The sequence below is a fragment of the Bombina bombina genome, chromosome 7 (genome assembly GCF_027579735.1).
Source record: "Bombina bombina isolate aBomBom1 chromosome 7, aBomBom1.pri, whole genome shotgun sequence".
In the NCBI taxonomy this organism is placed as follows: domain Eukaryota; kingdom Metazoa; phylum Chordata; class Amphibia; order Anura; family Bombinatoridae; genus Bombina; species Bombina bombina.
In genome coordinates this window covers 266,062,238-266,079,157 of record NC_069505.1, presented here as the reverse complement: position 1 = coordinate 266,079,157, position 16,920 = coordinate 266,062,238, and positions in this window count along the sequence as shown.

Here is a 16,920-nt window from a genome sequence, read left to right as displayed (position 1 = left end):
ATCATGTCTGCAGCACATCGATAAATGCTGACAGCATATGCTGTCTGCACTTATCATTGTAAAAGCAATTCTTGTGAACTGCTTGTGCAATGCCACCCCCGGCAGATTGGCCACTAGCAAGGGGTGTCAATCAACCTGATCGTATATGATTTCTGTCCGCTGCCTCAGAGCAGGCGGACAAGTTATGGAGACTGCTGCTTCATAACTTGTTTCTGGTGAGCCTAAAGGGCATCAATTTGCCCCCATATTCTACAGCATTGTGTTGCATGTCAAGCTCTTCAAGCCTGCAAAGTTCTTTGCCCCATATGTCCCTTCTGTACCTAGATCATGAATTGGCTTTAAAAAAGTAGAGAGTATTCTTTTCAATACGTAATAAAAAAAGACCCACAAAATGATAGATTTTTAACAATAGATATTAACCATAGGCTCTGCAAGTCTGACCACATTTTCTATAAAGTGTAAGCTTAATTTGTTTCTATAAACCTTACATTTATCCCAGGAATTCTTGAAGACCCTACAGTGCTTGTATTCACCACCACTAATGAGTTTATTCTATGAAAACACCTGTTCTGTAAAGAATTGCTTCTTCAAATTACCACTGAAGCTACTAACCTTTAACATGAGATCAAGACCCCTTGATATACTCATATAATATGATACCTATCATATTACCTCTCTCCCTTCTCTCATCTAAGCTATATATATTTAGGTTGTGTGTTCTTTCATTGTAATTTTCATTTTTTTCGATACTCCAGAACTATACACAATAATCAAAATGAGGCCTAACTAGTGATCTGTTAAGTGGCATAATAACCTTACATTCAGCTGATAATATCCTATATAACCCAGCATTCTACTGGCCTTACCTGCTGCAGTTATTGTTCAAATAATCCGAAATAATAGTTCCAAAGTCTAGTTTCTCTTGTAAAAGTCAATAAAATATCATTGAATCTGTAATTAGCCTTTGTAATTTTGAACTAATTTTCATCTTTGTAATGTTGAACTTTAGATCCCAGTTATATGTCCAATCCTACAATTTTTTTTGGTCACTTCCCATTTGAGCCATCCCTTCTTGAAAATCAGATTCGTAGCAAATGGTTATATCATCTGCAAACAAACTAACATTCACCCTGGAGCTCTCTGAAAATATGACTGCTAAATATGTTTAACAAAACAAGCCCCAGAACTCATCCCTAAACACCAGTAATAACACCCCCCTCTTCAAAATGGATTCAATTTATTAAGATACTCTGTTGTCTATCCCTAAACCTGCATTCCACCCCTTTAAAGAGACAGTGGGCGCCATGTACTAAGTATCAAAGTGACCGTTTGTCTGTATTTCCGCATCAAAATTACCGCTATTTTGCATCAGCTATCGTACGCAACTGATCGTTCCTAAGCCTTTTTCCACTTACTACATGTTTGATCGCATGTAAATTCGCTGTAATCGGAAATTATGAATGTTACAAGTAATCCGCCCGCTCCAACTTTCACTCTAACTTCGCGTGATTTGCTTTGCGACCATTTAGGTAGCGAATACAATAGAAAACTATAGGGGGTATCAACCTGACGCCAGGTTGAAGTACTTAAGTGAAAGGACTAGACTACAATAGTTTCATTATTGGTTTTTGGATCACTGAATGAAGATGGAGACACTTTTACATATGTTTCTATTCAGATTGATTCAATTACGAGGAAGAAGGGCTAGACAGGCACCGGTTGAAAACAATAATTGATTGCAAAGAAGGAGAGGTAGAAGAATCAGAGTCCCTAGAGTTTTCCTTCCACGTATGGGTTTGGAAGGCATTTCTGATCGGGAGATTATCCAGAGATTCCGTTTGGACTGAGAAGCTATTATGGAACTTTATAATGAGATAGCAGAATACCTGGAGCCTATGACAGCGCGTTCTCAAGCCATACCTGGACTATTAAAACTGTTGGCAGCCTTACACTTTTTTGCCACCGGTTCATTCCAAGCTGTGTCTAGTGTTATAATTGGCATCAGCCAGTCTGCTTTTTTGAGGCACCTAACCAAAGTAATTGATGCATTGATGGTCGTCTTTCCAAGGTACGTGTGCCTTCCATAGACTCCTGAAGATTGGCAATCTGTGAAGTCTAACTTTTATAGAATGTCCGGAATGCCCAATGTCCTTGGAGCCATCAATTGCACACATGTTGCAGTCAAACCATCTTGAGAACGTGAGGAAGTTTTCCAGAACAGAAAACAGTACCATTCCCTCAACGTTCAGATGTTGTGTGATCATAACATTAAAATAATCAGTGTCCATTCTAACTTCCCTGGATCCTGTCATGATTCCTATATCTTGCGTCAGTCTGGGTTATATCGGAAGATTGAGGATGGAGAGTTGCCTGAAGGATGGCTGTTAGGTAATTTTTTGGGTTTTTTTCTATGTAAAATATAGTAGTATTTTAATCGACACTTTCATTATGTTATTGAGTTTGATGATATATGTAACTCAATAACATAGTTAATTGTCTTTAAATTTATTATCTTTATCATATTAAAAATGTTAGTTATTTATTTATTTTTCATAGGGGACGCTGGTTATTTCAGTAGAGAATGGTTATTCACACCATATAACAATCCTCGAAGAAGATGTGAGGTTAAATTCAACGAGGCACACAGATCCACTCGAGGAATCATCGAGAGAGCTTTTGGATTGTTAAAAATGCGCTTTCGTTGTCTTGACCATTCAGGTGGTGTGATGCAGTATGCTCCAGAAAAGGTTGCAAAAATAATTCTTGTATGCTGCATTCTTCATAACATTTCAATAAGAAGAGGATTTGAAATTGAGGATGCAGAAGAAATCTCATTTGAGAACTTTCCAGAGGTCATCTGTAATGATGCACCAACAAGACAGGCCATTAACGCCAAAAATTATGTTGCTGAAAACTATTTTAAAGATTGATTTCATCAATAAATTTAATTCACATGACTTCTGTTTTTATGTCAAATTGTGAATTTGTGAATAAAAAATTTTTTTTTCATCATCTAATTTGTGAGAGTGACCATTTTGTTTTATTTTTTTTTACCTTTATAATTGTATGAATTGTATCAATTTCACGCATGTTTCCAAACATTATCCATAAAGAAAATGAATGATTTTATTCAAAATTATTATTTGAATAGATATCCTTTTCTGATCACAATATAAATATACACATATAGTATGTATTATTTTAGAAGGATAACATATAACACCAGTCTTAATTTTTCTAACATAGAAATAGATGTGTATGTAATCTAAAGTCTATAAATTTAAATTTGGATCTATTACATATAACTTTAAAAAATTGAATCTTAAATCTATTTCTTTATTAGCTCATGCTGAATGTGTGTAATATAACCATTAAAAATCTATATCAATACAATTTTTAAAATAGGTCACATTAGCGATTGATTAATAATAAAACTTTAATTTTTATTTAAAACAAACATATTACACAATAACTATATAAACAAAATAATAATAACGATCTATAATTACATGACTCTCCTACATTACAAACTAACATAAATTACACTATTGATAACTATATTGAACTTACACTAACAAATATACAGAAAACTTAAATTACATTTAACATTAATTATTATTCACATATTACTTTTTCATCCGAAAATGAAAAAAAAAACTCTACTGACAATAAATAGTACATGTATCTAAATATTTCGAACAATTTACAAATATAGAATAATGTTGCATAGAAACACTGAATAATGTGAGATTTAGAAAATTTAGATTTTAGACACACCCATTTAGAAAGTTGCTATGCGACCAGGAAGGATGAAGAGAATTACACCATTCATATCTGGGGAAATGATAATTCTAGTCTATGTTATGGACCGATATTTTCCTTAACGCTTAGGGGGTGTCCGAGGAGTCATGGAAGATGAAAGGGACAAAACTATATATGAAATTATACGCAGAATCTATCGTGTATCAAAAATTAAAAGGACCAGGCGTCAATGTTTGAGACGCTACAGTGATATTAGACGTCGAGAACCACAATATTACCAATCCATTTGGAGCCTTTTAAGGACATGTAAGCTGATGAAATTGTTTTTATATTAATATTTGTTTGTGAGCTATTGCTAATCTAATACTCAAAAAGGAAAAGACTCAAAAATAAAATGTACTTGTTTTTTAAAGTTACATCCCTGCAGTTATTTTTTTTTTATAATTTAAAATAATAAAACAATTATTATTGTTTTAAATGATAAATTAAATGATAATTTCATCATCAATATGAGACATGAAAGAATAATTAGGTTTAAGTGTACCATATTGATCACTTTCATGTCCATACTGGCTCTTACTGGTATCTATTAACATTATGATTGATGGTTTTCTAATTTCTAATTTTTACAAAATTCTAAAAACTCTAAACACTCTAAACATTATAAAAACTCAAAACTCTAAACTTGAATTTACAAAATGTTAAAAAAATAAGAAACTTTAAAAAACATATGTACAAATAACCATAATAATATATTATGGATCAACAAAAAAAAATAATAATAACTTCAAAGATTAAACTATTTACAATACATTTTTAAAAATTCAAATTTACGAATCATCCTGCAAATAGATTTTTTAATCTTGTTTTGTATATCTGTTTTCACTATTTCAGATAAGAAGAAAGAGAATATTTGTGGTGCTCCTCCTCCACGTTATGTAAGGCCTATTCAAAATTTGACACCTAGAAGTGAGGCTAGATCCCCACCCTTGCCACTGTCTTTGCTTGACAGAGAATTGTCCCCACAGAAAGGAGGTGTCAGGCGCCTAACTGTCGTACATACACCTCAAGGTACAAAAGGAACCATGAATTAAATATCTATAGTTATAGAACTGATTAACATAATAATGATTAGGTTTTTTTGGTATTGACAGAAACCAATAAAAGTGTGTTGAAAATGAAGAAAAAAAGGTTCAGAAGAATATTACAATTGTCTTCTACAGAAGGTATTTTTCTAATATTTGGTACCATTACAAATATTACATTTTTGTAATTGTGTTCTTCTGTAATCTTTCATAGATAGTGACAATGAGGAAAATAATGCTCCTGAAAGGATGTCATTAACTTCACCCTCAATGCAACTAGGTAAATTTTTATTATTTTTAAATTTACTCTATTATTAAATATTATAGTCTGATCCAAAAACTATATATCCATCGAATTATAAATATATATTACAGATGCAAGAAGTGAGAAAAACCCAACCAATATTTCTGATATTGATAATGACTTGGAAATATCTAAGGTTTCTAAATCGACACAGACAAGTCCAGCTATGGAAAATACTCCCTCTAATCTAAATGGTAACAAATTATTGATAACTGCTTGTTAACCCCTTAATGACCACAATGTACCCTGTAGGTCACTGGTCGTTAAGGGTTTTTTCAGGACATAATAGCACAAGTCTAGCAAGAACACGCTATTAATGCCCTCCCTCCAGCAGGCTTTGTGGAATAGAGCAGTCTTAATGCTGGTGGCAAGACCGCGCTATAAAACAATCAAGTCCCAAAAAAAGGCCAGTGACATACAGGGTACGTCGCTGGTCCTTAAGGGGTTAACAACCTTTTTTTAGAAAAATTGTGTGACAATCCTTAATTTTTTTTTACATTTTGTTTTCTTATCTAGATTCCAGGGTACAAGTTGTATCACAAGTGCAATCCTCTGTTTGTGAAGAAATTAAACAAATAATGGATGCTATAAAGAATTTAAATACCCAGGTTCAAAATCTCTACAAAACTTATTTTATGAAAAACATATAAGCAATGATTGAATTTTTATTTAATTTGCACCTTTTTTTTATTTGTATTTTCCATGGGCACTTTGATGACATTACAATTGTCATTTTTTATGTTAAAAAGGTGAATTTCAAACCAAAAATGACTGTAGTGGCTGGGAGGACCCTCATTTTTTTATAATGCCTTTTTGTTTCATATTTTTTAAAATTCCTGTTTTAATAAATTTTAATTTTGTTCAATTAGATTTTGCCCAATTAATTTTAAACCTTTAAATGATTCCAAGTAAATTTTGAAAAGAAAAAGAAAATTAAATAAAAAAAGAATAAACTTTAATAAACATATGTACAAATAACAACAAAAATATATTCTGGATCAACAAAAAACAATAATAATAACTTAAACGATTCAAATAACTGCACTAATGGAACCTTTGTCTTTTAGGATCTGGGGACTCTTGGCTCTGATGTCTATCTCTAATTAAATCTAACAAAGATTGCATTGTAGTTTGAGCCAAATGCATGTTATTTTCAGCTATTGCCAAGGCCCTGGTTATTTGTTGGTTCCTTTCACTGTCCATTTCTCTTTGCCACTGAAAGATTTCACGGTCCAGTTCCAATCATTGCTGGTTGTAGTTGTCAAATCTTTCTAAATGTCCAGACAAAATATCCTGAACCTATCTACCGTCTGCTCTATATCCTCTGGCAAGATTTAACATTTCATTTAGAGCAGCATCTTTCAAAGGTGCCTGCTCTTGCACTATAGGTTCAGCTTGTGCATGTTCCAAAGCTTCAATTGCCTGTTCTTGAACAACATCATCATGTGGTGAATTTGGATTCTCATCATCATTAGATGGGTTTATTACAGGCTCATGAATATCAAAATCCTGATCTTGTGCCATCTGTGTTAGGTCAGGAGTTAAGCTTCCACTGTCTTGAGATCTAACATCTGGTGCTGTAACTGGAACAAGATTCAGAATGACCTCTCTAGAAGAATCATCCTCCTCAATGATATCTTAAATTTAAAAATTTTTTTTTTAGAAATTTAGAAATAAAGTAATAAAAAAAAATTGGCCAATATTATGTTACATCAGATCAAAATTTGATCCTACAGTAATGGTTAGAGGGGTTACTATACAAGAGAAATTTATACAGTCGTGTTGGATTTAAACAATGAGATTAAAGGCATTCTTAATAAATAATTGTGATTTTGCATGGTTAAACTGTTTACATATAAAATCACAATACATAAAATAATATTGGATGGATGTAACATGAAACAGAATAAAGTGTAAACTATATTAAAGGATTACTTTCTGTTATAATTTTTAAGCTAAACAACTAACATATTAAAGTTAATAAACATTAATTAACCCCTTAATGACCGGACCATTTTTCAATTTTCTTACCCTTAATGACAATGGCTATTTTTACATTTCTGCAGTGTTTGTGTTTAGCTGTAATTTTCCTCTTACTCATTTACTGTACCTACACATATTATATACAGTTTTTCTCGCCATTAAATGGACTTTCTAAAGATACCATTATTTTCATCATATCTTATAATTTACTATAAAAAAAATATAAAATATGAGGAAAAAATTGAAAAAAACACACTTTTTCTAACTTTGACCCCTAAAATCTGTTACACATCTACAATCACCAAAAAACACCCATTCTAAATAGTTTCTAAATTTTGTCCCGAGTTTAGAAATACCCAATGTTTACATGTTTTTTGCTTTTTTTGCAAGTTATAGGGCAATAAATACAAGTAGCACTTTGCTATTTCCAAACCACCTTTTTTCAAAATTAGTGCTAGTTGCATTGGAACAGTGATATCTGTCAGGAATCCCTGAATATCCCTTGACATGTATATATTTTTTTTTAGTAGACATCCCAAAGTATTGATCTAGGCCCATTTTGGTATATTTCATGCCACCATTTCACCGCCAAATGCGATCAAATAAAAAAAATTGTTGACTTTTTCACAAATTTTTCCACAAACTTTAGGTTTCTCGCTGAATTTATTTACAAACATCTTGTGCAATTATGGTATAAATGGTGTTAAATACTTCTCTGGGATCCCCTTTGTTCAGAAATAGCAGACATATATGGCTTTTTTGTAATTAGAAGGCTGCTAAATGCCACTGCACACCACGCGTGTATTATGCCCAGCAGTGAAGGGGTTAATTAGGGAGCTTGTAGGGAGCTTTTAGGTTTAATTTTAGCTTTATTGTAGTGTAGTAGACAACCCAAATTATTGATCTAGGCCCATTCTAGTATATTTCATGCCACCATTTCCCCGCCAAATACGATCAAATAAAAAAAAACTGTTACATTTTTCACAATTTTAGGTTTCTCACTGAAATTATTTACAAACAGCTTGTGCAATTATGGCACAAATGGTTGCAAATGCTTCTCTAGGATTCCCTTTGTTCAGAAATAGCAGACATATATGGCTTTGGCGTTGCTTTTTGGTAATAATAAGGCCGGTAAATGCTGCTGCGCACCACACTTGTAATATGCCCAGCAGTTAAGGGGTTAATTAGGTAGCTTGTAGGGTTAATTTTTAGCTTTAGTGTAGAGATCAGCCTCCCATCTGACACATCCCACCCCCTGATCCCCCCTGACCCCCCTCACACAGCTCTCTTCCCTCCCCCACCCCACAATTGTCCCCGCCATCTTAAGTACTGGCAGAAAGTCTGCCAGTACTGAAATAAAAAGCATTTTTTTTTTTATTATTATTTTCTTCATAGAGTCTGCAGTGATGGATCCCCCTTACCTTACAACCTCCATGATCCCCCCCATACATCTCTCTAACCCTCCCCCCTACCTATTTGCCGCCATCTTGGGTACTGGCAGCTGTCTGCCAGTACCCAATTTGCCCCCAAAAATAGTTTTTTTTTAGTTTTTTATTTAAAACATTAGTTTTCTGTAGTGTAGCTGGCCCCACTCAATAACCTACATCCCTCCCCCTCCCAGATCCCTTACGTGACAATGGAGATCCCTTCCTACAACTGCATCTTTAAGAAGAGTGTATAAGTTGCACCCCCGTCACCCCCCCCCACCGCAACCTCCGAGAGTACTACTTTTGAGCCGATCGGGCTAGAAGTAAGTGAAAAAAAAAAAAAGGAAACGCAATTAGAGGGGATTTGCTCCCACCCACCAACAAATGTATTAGCCGCAATTGCCGATGCAGAGAGGGCCACAGAGTGGCCCTCTCTGCATCGGTGGGTAAAATATGGGATTGCAGTGATGGCTCAATGTTGAGGCATCACTACAATACCTTGTAAGCTGCTGGAAGCGATCAAGATCGCTTCCAGCACTTCAAACAACAGAGGACGTACCAGGTACGTCAATTGTCATTAAGGGGAGATTTTCCTATGACGTACCTGGTACGTCCTTTGTCATTAAGGGGTTAAAACCTACTGACCTATATTTTCTCCAAAACTAAGTTTCATAACGTTCTAACAGTTATATCTTTTATTCGCTGATGATGTCACGTTATCCAGCCCACTATTTTCAGCACTGCATGTTCAAAATACTTAAACCAATAACTTTGTGTTTAAAGCGCCATTTTGAAACCTAGGTATTGTAAACGGATTGGTACAGAGCAAAGGATACCCACGGAGTGGGTTTGGAAAACAATTAAATTTGCAGACAAGATTTCTGATATACGGTAGAGATATGTTAATGAAATGCTATTGATAAAAAGCGTATTTGGGGTAGTTAGTTAGTAACAGGCATATAAAATATTTACTTACAGTGGCCCTTTAAGTACAGGGGCATTTAATGTTAGTCTATCCATCTCACAGTCTCACAGTTTGACTATCAATCTATAGACATTACAAGTTTAAAATTTTACTGTTACTTTATACCAAAATTATTTTTCTTATCATCTTATATTTACTTTCCAAAAGTAACTTACCATCGAAAAGTGGTGCAGAATCTGTCACCATAGCTCTGAAAAGACGTCCAACATCCGCTGTAAAAATAAGAAATATAAATTAAAGATTAATATATAATTTATATTTAAATATTTAAAGGTGTATATATAAGTGGTTTAAAAATACATACCAGAGCTTCTTCCAACTGCTGTATCTGGTGTACTGCTCCTTATATCTGGAATAGTATCAGCAGACGATAGGCTGTGGCTTGTATTTGTTGTGGAGCGTATATATTGCCCATGTTGTGGTTGTTGTCTTATATTTACATGTTCTATTTGATGTGATGTTGAAGGACATGGTAGTTGTCCTAAAGATGTAGATGGGGTATTGACAGATGCAGAGGCCGATGCTCGAACAGAACCACCTATGAAATAGTAAATAAAGATTTCAATTAATACATTAAATAAAATTTAAAATTTCTGTGCAATTTGTGCAATGTTAAGCAAATTTAAAATTTACTCCTATTATTAAATTTTCTTCATTATATTTGTATGTTTATTTGAAATGCAAGAATTAAAGAGTCACTAAACCCATCTTTCTTTCATGATTCCGATAGAGAACACAATTTTAAACAACATTCCAATTTACTTCTATTATCTAATTTGCTTCATTTGTTTAATTTCCTTTGTTGAAGAAATAGCAATGCATATGGATGAGCCAATCAGACAAGGCATCTATGTGCAGCCACCAATCAGCAGCTACTGAGCCTATCAAGATATGCTTTTCAGCAAAAAATATCAAGAAAATGAAGCAAATTAGATAATAGAAACAAATTAGAAAGTTGTTTAAAATTGCATGCTCTTTTTAAATCATGAAAGAAAAAAAATTGGGTTTCATGTCCCTTTAAACAAGTGCTTTCCATGTTCCAGAACTAAATAAATAGCTTGGATGCCTTGTTTTTTCAAATAAATAAAGCAATATAAAAAAAATAAATAAATAATAGGAGTATATTAGAAACTTGAACATTTTTTCATGCTCTCTATATGAATCATGAAAGCAGAATTTTTGGTTCAGTGTAACTTTAAAGATATAGATAAACAGATAAGTAATCAATTTACAAAATCAAATTTAAAGGGACAGTAAACAAAACATTTTTCTTTCATGATTCAGTTACAGAACACAATTTTAACCTGGGTTATGCTTGCTTATTGGTGGTTAAATGTCGACCTCCAATAAGCAAACTTAAAAAATTTATTATTTAAAAAATAAAATTGGCTGAATGCAAAGATTGCATTACTGCTTTTTAAATAAAGATAGAAAGAGAAAGAAGAAAAATGGATAATACAAGTAAATAGCAGATTAAAAAACGGTTAATAATGTTTTTAAAATAAATTAATGTAAGAGACACATTTTTGGTGCAGACAATTAAACAATATAAATATTAATTTGGAGATTAATTTATAATTACCTTGAATATCACTATCACAGTCATCAGTTATGTCCTCAATGACCTCCGTGCCAAGCCTCTGTAGAACTTTTCTTTCGAAGTCTGTCAAATCTGCGACATAAGGCTGTCCGCCTCCAGTACCACATGCATATTGCTTTTCTTTGGCAATTTTGGCTTTAGTTTGATGCTTGATATCATTGAACCTTTTTTTGCAGGATTCAATATCTTTTTTCGTTGGTCCTTGAGCACTCACAGCGTCACTAATTTTTCCCCAAATAAATTTCTTACGAGCACCGGGGGTTTGCTTGACTCAACTACCATAAATATTATCATAGTATTTGAGTACTAGATCAACAAGTACAACATTCTGTTGATGCGAGAAGTTAGGGTTCCGAGTCTTCTTGGAAGTAGCGGAATCTCCAGAGCAAGCCATCTTCTCAAAGTAAATACCGAAAAGTAAATAAACAATATTCTAAGATTTCTGGGAAAATGCACATTCTTATACATGTCATCAGCTAAACCTTGCCGCTTGTATGACGATTATGACACCTAGATGGTCACGTGGGTGAAGAACTAAACCAATTAGGTCATAGACTGCTTAGTAACTTTGTTCTTTTGTGCCGACACAGAGTAGACGCAAAATTTTACAGCTTGGTTTTTAGTACATTCATGTAACGAAGTTATATCCGCTTGGTGCGAATGCCGGCGGGTTCATTCGATACGGTCTGTGTGAAAATTTTGATGCCTTAGTAAATGGCGCCCAGTGTGCTTAGACAAAGCAGCTGAGTTCCTTGTATTTAAAGCTGATTCAGGAACACCCTTTAGAGTACTGGTGTCTCCCACACACACACTGGGAGACTCATTTGTTCTAATGTCTTTGTTTACATATATTTTCTGTAGCCATAACTGCAGTACTGCAGTAGAATACAGGAGGTTTCAAAAGGGAAAAACAGCTATTTCATATGACAGAATAAAGGTAATGGAGTTATTTGTAAACAATCCAATACACTCAAGCAAGTGAAATGGATCATTGCAAACATGTTAAAGGAAGGCTAATTTACAGTACACTGTCCCTTTAACAATTTTACCAAGACTAAGGCAAAGAAGATTATACATTTTTTTGTGGGGGACAGAGTCAAATGCTTTGTTAAAAGCTAGATAGGCTACATCTACATCTCAACCCTGGAATACTATTTAGTTACATAGTCAAGAAATCAATAGATTACACTGAGGGGTTATCCCAAAGCTGCTTTTGGACCTCTAAATTGTCTTTTTGTAAGACATTATTATTTCCTTTAAAAATGCTTCTATTATTGGCCCTACTATTGAAGTTAAACTGACAGGCGTGTAGTTACCAGTGTTTCCCTACTGCGCTTTTTATGAAGAGTACTACATTAACTACTCTTTAATCATCAGGAACAACTCCTGTCAACAGCCAATGGGACAGCTAGTGCAGTTCCTTCAAAACCCTTGGATGAATATTCTCTGGATGACTATTACTTTTATTTTTGATAATGCTGTTAGAACTTCATAACTGTCAAATGATTAGTAATAAGCCTATTTTAATCTTAGTAGCATCTCTTAATAGAGTTGTTTTACCTTCACAATATTTTTCTTTCATAAGTAATTAATAAGACAGTCGGCTATTTGCTTATAATCTATCATGCTACCATCAACTATTTTAGGTCTTACATCCTATCTTCTCTTTTGCATAAGATTTAGGCTTCCTAATTAACTGCTTAGACTTTTTTTGTTGGTCTTCATACAACCATTTTTATCATATGACTATATTTTTTATAGCTGTCTTATTTTTTATTATACAGCATGTGCTACTTCCCTAGAAACCATGTTAGTATCCTTTTAACATTTATATTGTTCTTATACTTCTGTAAAAGTGTGGTTCCACAATCTCTGCATATGAATACTAAACCATACAGATTGATAATCAGTGGAACCTTTGTTTCTCATATACTATATCAATGTTTGCAAGAATTAAAAAAAAATATATAAAAAATTCTTTAACCAATTGCTCACTTGATTCCCTTTTCAAGAAATCAAGATTATGGGGCCGATTTATCAATGTGGGGGCAGACATGATCTGCTACAGCTGTCAGCATTTATCATTGCACAAGCTGCACATTCGCAGCCAATCAGCCGCTAGCAGGGGGTGTCAATCATCCTGATTGTATTTGATCGGGATCATTGCTGTCCGCCGCCTCAGACTGCTGCTTCTTAATTTATGTTTCTGGTAAGCCTGAAGGCTCGCTCTGAAACAGCTGCATTTGCAGCTACATAAATCAGCCCCTATACCTGCTTCTAGATAAACTAGCAACATGTACATCCAAATCTATATATCTGGCAAATGTAAGTCCCCCACTACCATAACTATTTTCATTTTACATATTGTGCAACTGCTTGTCCTTTCGATGCTACTATGCTACATATATCCATGTATGACTTTATTACAATTATGAGAATCATTCTTCAACAATTATTTCATTACTGAAGTAATTTTAGCTAATTTTTTCCCTAAGCTGAAAGCATTTTCACACATTCTACGAAGAGCCCATTTGTACTATATTGTTTATTTTGGGCCAACCGCTTTGTCATGGTGTTACTCCCCTAGTTTAAATTACTTCTAATAAAGCATTCAAACTTCCCTCCCAAGTAGGTTTTTTTAGCATCCAAATGCAAGTCATCTTTTCTAAATAACCTTTTGCCTTGCAAAGTGTTAAAAGTATTCCCTATGTTGCAAAACTCTCTCTGGACAGCAACAACATCATTGCTAACCAGATCATTAGTTCCTAAATGAACAATCACATCTAACTCAAATTCTTTCATGCTTCCTTAGAGGGACATGAAACCCAAAATTGTTTTTTCAAGATATGTGAATATTGTACTTTGCAAATTCTATTTGCAACTACCTTTGCATTTTCAAAAATGGATCCTTCTTTTGTCATTTTCTTCTGAAGATTACTAAAATTTGAATCCCTTCATGAGACTCATTATACTAGTCACAGAGGGCTACCTATAATTGTGAGTCCATGTCCCTCGCATGCACACAGAGGGACAGTGGTGACATTCAACACAGTTCACCCAGCAAAGACTCATATGGCCCAGCACAGGAAATGTTTACAAAATTTTGTACATATATTTTCATGCAGAGCGTTTTAGGTTTCTCTTTGGGTGAGTATTATTTTCTACAAATGCCTGCTATTGTGATTACACACTGTGCATGCATTTTGGAGCTTGCCTATGCTTAAAATATATTATAATAGCAGATGTCATTGAAGCATTAAGTAATAGTTGTAGTAGCGGGCAAATGTCACTGTGTGGGTTGTCATCGGAGTGGTGGAAATGAGTGTGATTTTTAAAGATATACCCAATATTGTGCAAAAGATTTAGGCAAAAGCTGTAAATTAAGAATCTCTTAAAAAAAATAATGTTAATAGTTTTTTTTATAACAAAATGCAAAGTGAGTGAACAGATAAAAAATATAAATCAAATCAATATTTGATGTGACCTCCCTTTGCCTTTAAAGTGAAATGTCAATTTGGATGGATTGGTGCCCTGTTTTTAATTAACCTATTAAAAACAAGGGCACTTTAATTCATCAAAATTGACATTTCACTCGTTTTCTTCAAAAACTTACCTTTTAATCCTTGCAGCTGCTCCAGCGCTTCCTCCGCCCGTCGCAAGCCGTCTTCGCGGGTCCAAAATGACGAATCCGGCTTCCTCCAATCACAGCGTTGAATCAGGCCAAGATTCCCTCGGGGGGGGGGGGGGAAAGCATGATTGGAGGAAGCTGGATTCGTCATTTCTAACGTCTGCAGAGGCTTCAGACGGCCGTGGGAATCGCTGAAGCGGCTGCCAGAATAAAAAGGTAAGTTTTTGAAGAAAAAGAGTAAAATGTCAATTTTGATGAATTAAAGTGCCCTTGTTTTTAATAGGTTTATTAAAAACCGGGCACTAATTAATCAAAATTGACCTTCACTTTAAAACATCATCAATTCTTCTAGGCAACTTGCACACAGTTTTTTTTTTTTTTTTTTTTTTTTAAGGTTGTTCCAAACATCTTGGAGAACTAACCACAGTTCATTTGTGGATTTAGGTAGCCTCAGTTGCTTCTGTCTCTTCATGTAATACCAGATAGACTTTATGATGTTGAGATCATGGATAAATACATAAAAATAAATACATACATATAAATACATAAATACATTTGTACACAAGACACATATATATTTACATGCATTTTTTCTAACACCCAAGAGCTCATATATTTATAACTTTTGGGTGCAAATATATTTTTTAAGTAATTATTATTAGAGTTATTATGAGTTTAAGTGTACTTTGTAATGTATGTTTGATATGTTTTGTGCAACTTTTATGTTTCACAAAACAGTTTACCAGAGCTCTGAAGTATCTGTAATCATTCTATCGCAAATTGAGATTGCCCTCCAGCGATCACGTTTACTTTAAACATGTACTATGTGTGGTAAGCCCAGTTGAATGCAAACCCCCACAATAAACCCCTTATTGCTCGGGTGCAAACATTTACGTTCCACTTATAATCTGACCCTAGGAGGCCCATTTATCAAGCTCCGGATGGATCTTGAGGGCCCGTGTTTCTGGCAAGCAGTTATGAAGCAACAGTCCATAACGGACAGCAGGCGGACAGAGATCGCCGGAATTCAACCCAATTGAGTACGATCGGGTTGATTGACACCCCCTGCTGGCGGCTGATTGGCCACGAGTCTGCAGGGGGCGGTGTTGCACCAGCAGCTCACAAGAGTTGCTGGTGCAATGCTGAATACGGAGAGCGTATTGCTCTCCGCATTCAGCGAGGTATGTCGGACCTGATCCGCACTGTCGGATCAGGTCCAACATACCTTTGATAAATATCCCCCTAAATGTTTAAAATGCTAAAAGTAAGTAGTTACTACTGATAATAAAATAATTCATTCCACATATTTTAAAAGAATGACCATTTATAATTACTTGCACATGCACAATTAAAGTTTCAGTCTCACCATTGCAAACACCATTCTTCCTGATATCTTAAGCAGACTGGTGATCGTATGCTTTGTCTCCAACCTATAACTTATTGTTAAACATATGGATATTAAGCAAATGTATTCCCCTGTGGTAGTAAACCACATAAAAGTATTCAGTACAATTTCAATGCATTTGTTACTTTTTGTGGTTTGGATGAAACAGATAATTGAAGCAGATAACCGTCCAATTTAAGTATATTGGTTTAAATTTAACAAAAGTGTAAATACCTAAGCACCAAAGAAATGTACCACTTTGGAAAGAATCAACCTTTCTGGTATTTGGACAAAGCATATGCCCAAAACAACAGTTGCTAATAATTATATACATATTATTAGCATGCCAGAACTTTTTTTGCTTTAAATAACTTTTTATAAATGTAAAAATAGGATGTGTGAAGTGTCAACCTAATTTAACACATTAATTATAAAAAAAACGCACCTTACCTAAGTCTAGTTACAGAACATATGTTGATTTTCAGATAACGGTCTTGACAACAATACAACTTTAAAGAACATTAAATTCAAAATGTCAATCTTCATAAAATGTTTAAAGGAATAGTCTAGTCAAAATTAAACTTTCATGATTCAGATAGAGCATGCAATTTTTATGCAACTTTCTAATTTACTCCTATTATCAATTTTTCTTTGTTCTGTATATACCAATCAGCAAGTGCTAGCCAGGTTCTGAACGAAAAATGGGCCAGCTTCTAAGCTTACTTCTTGCTTTTTTCAAATAAAGATACCAAGAGTACAAAG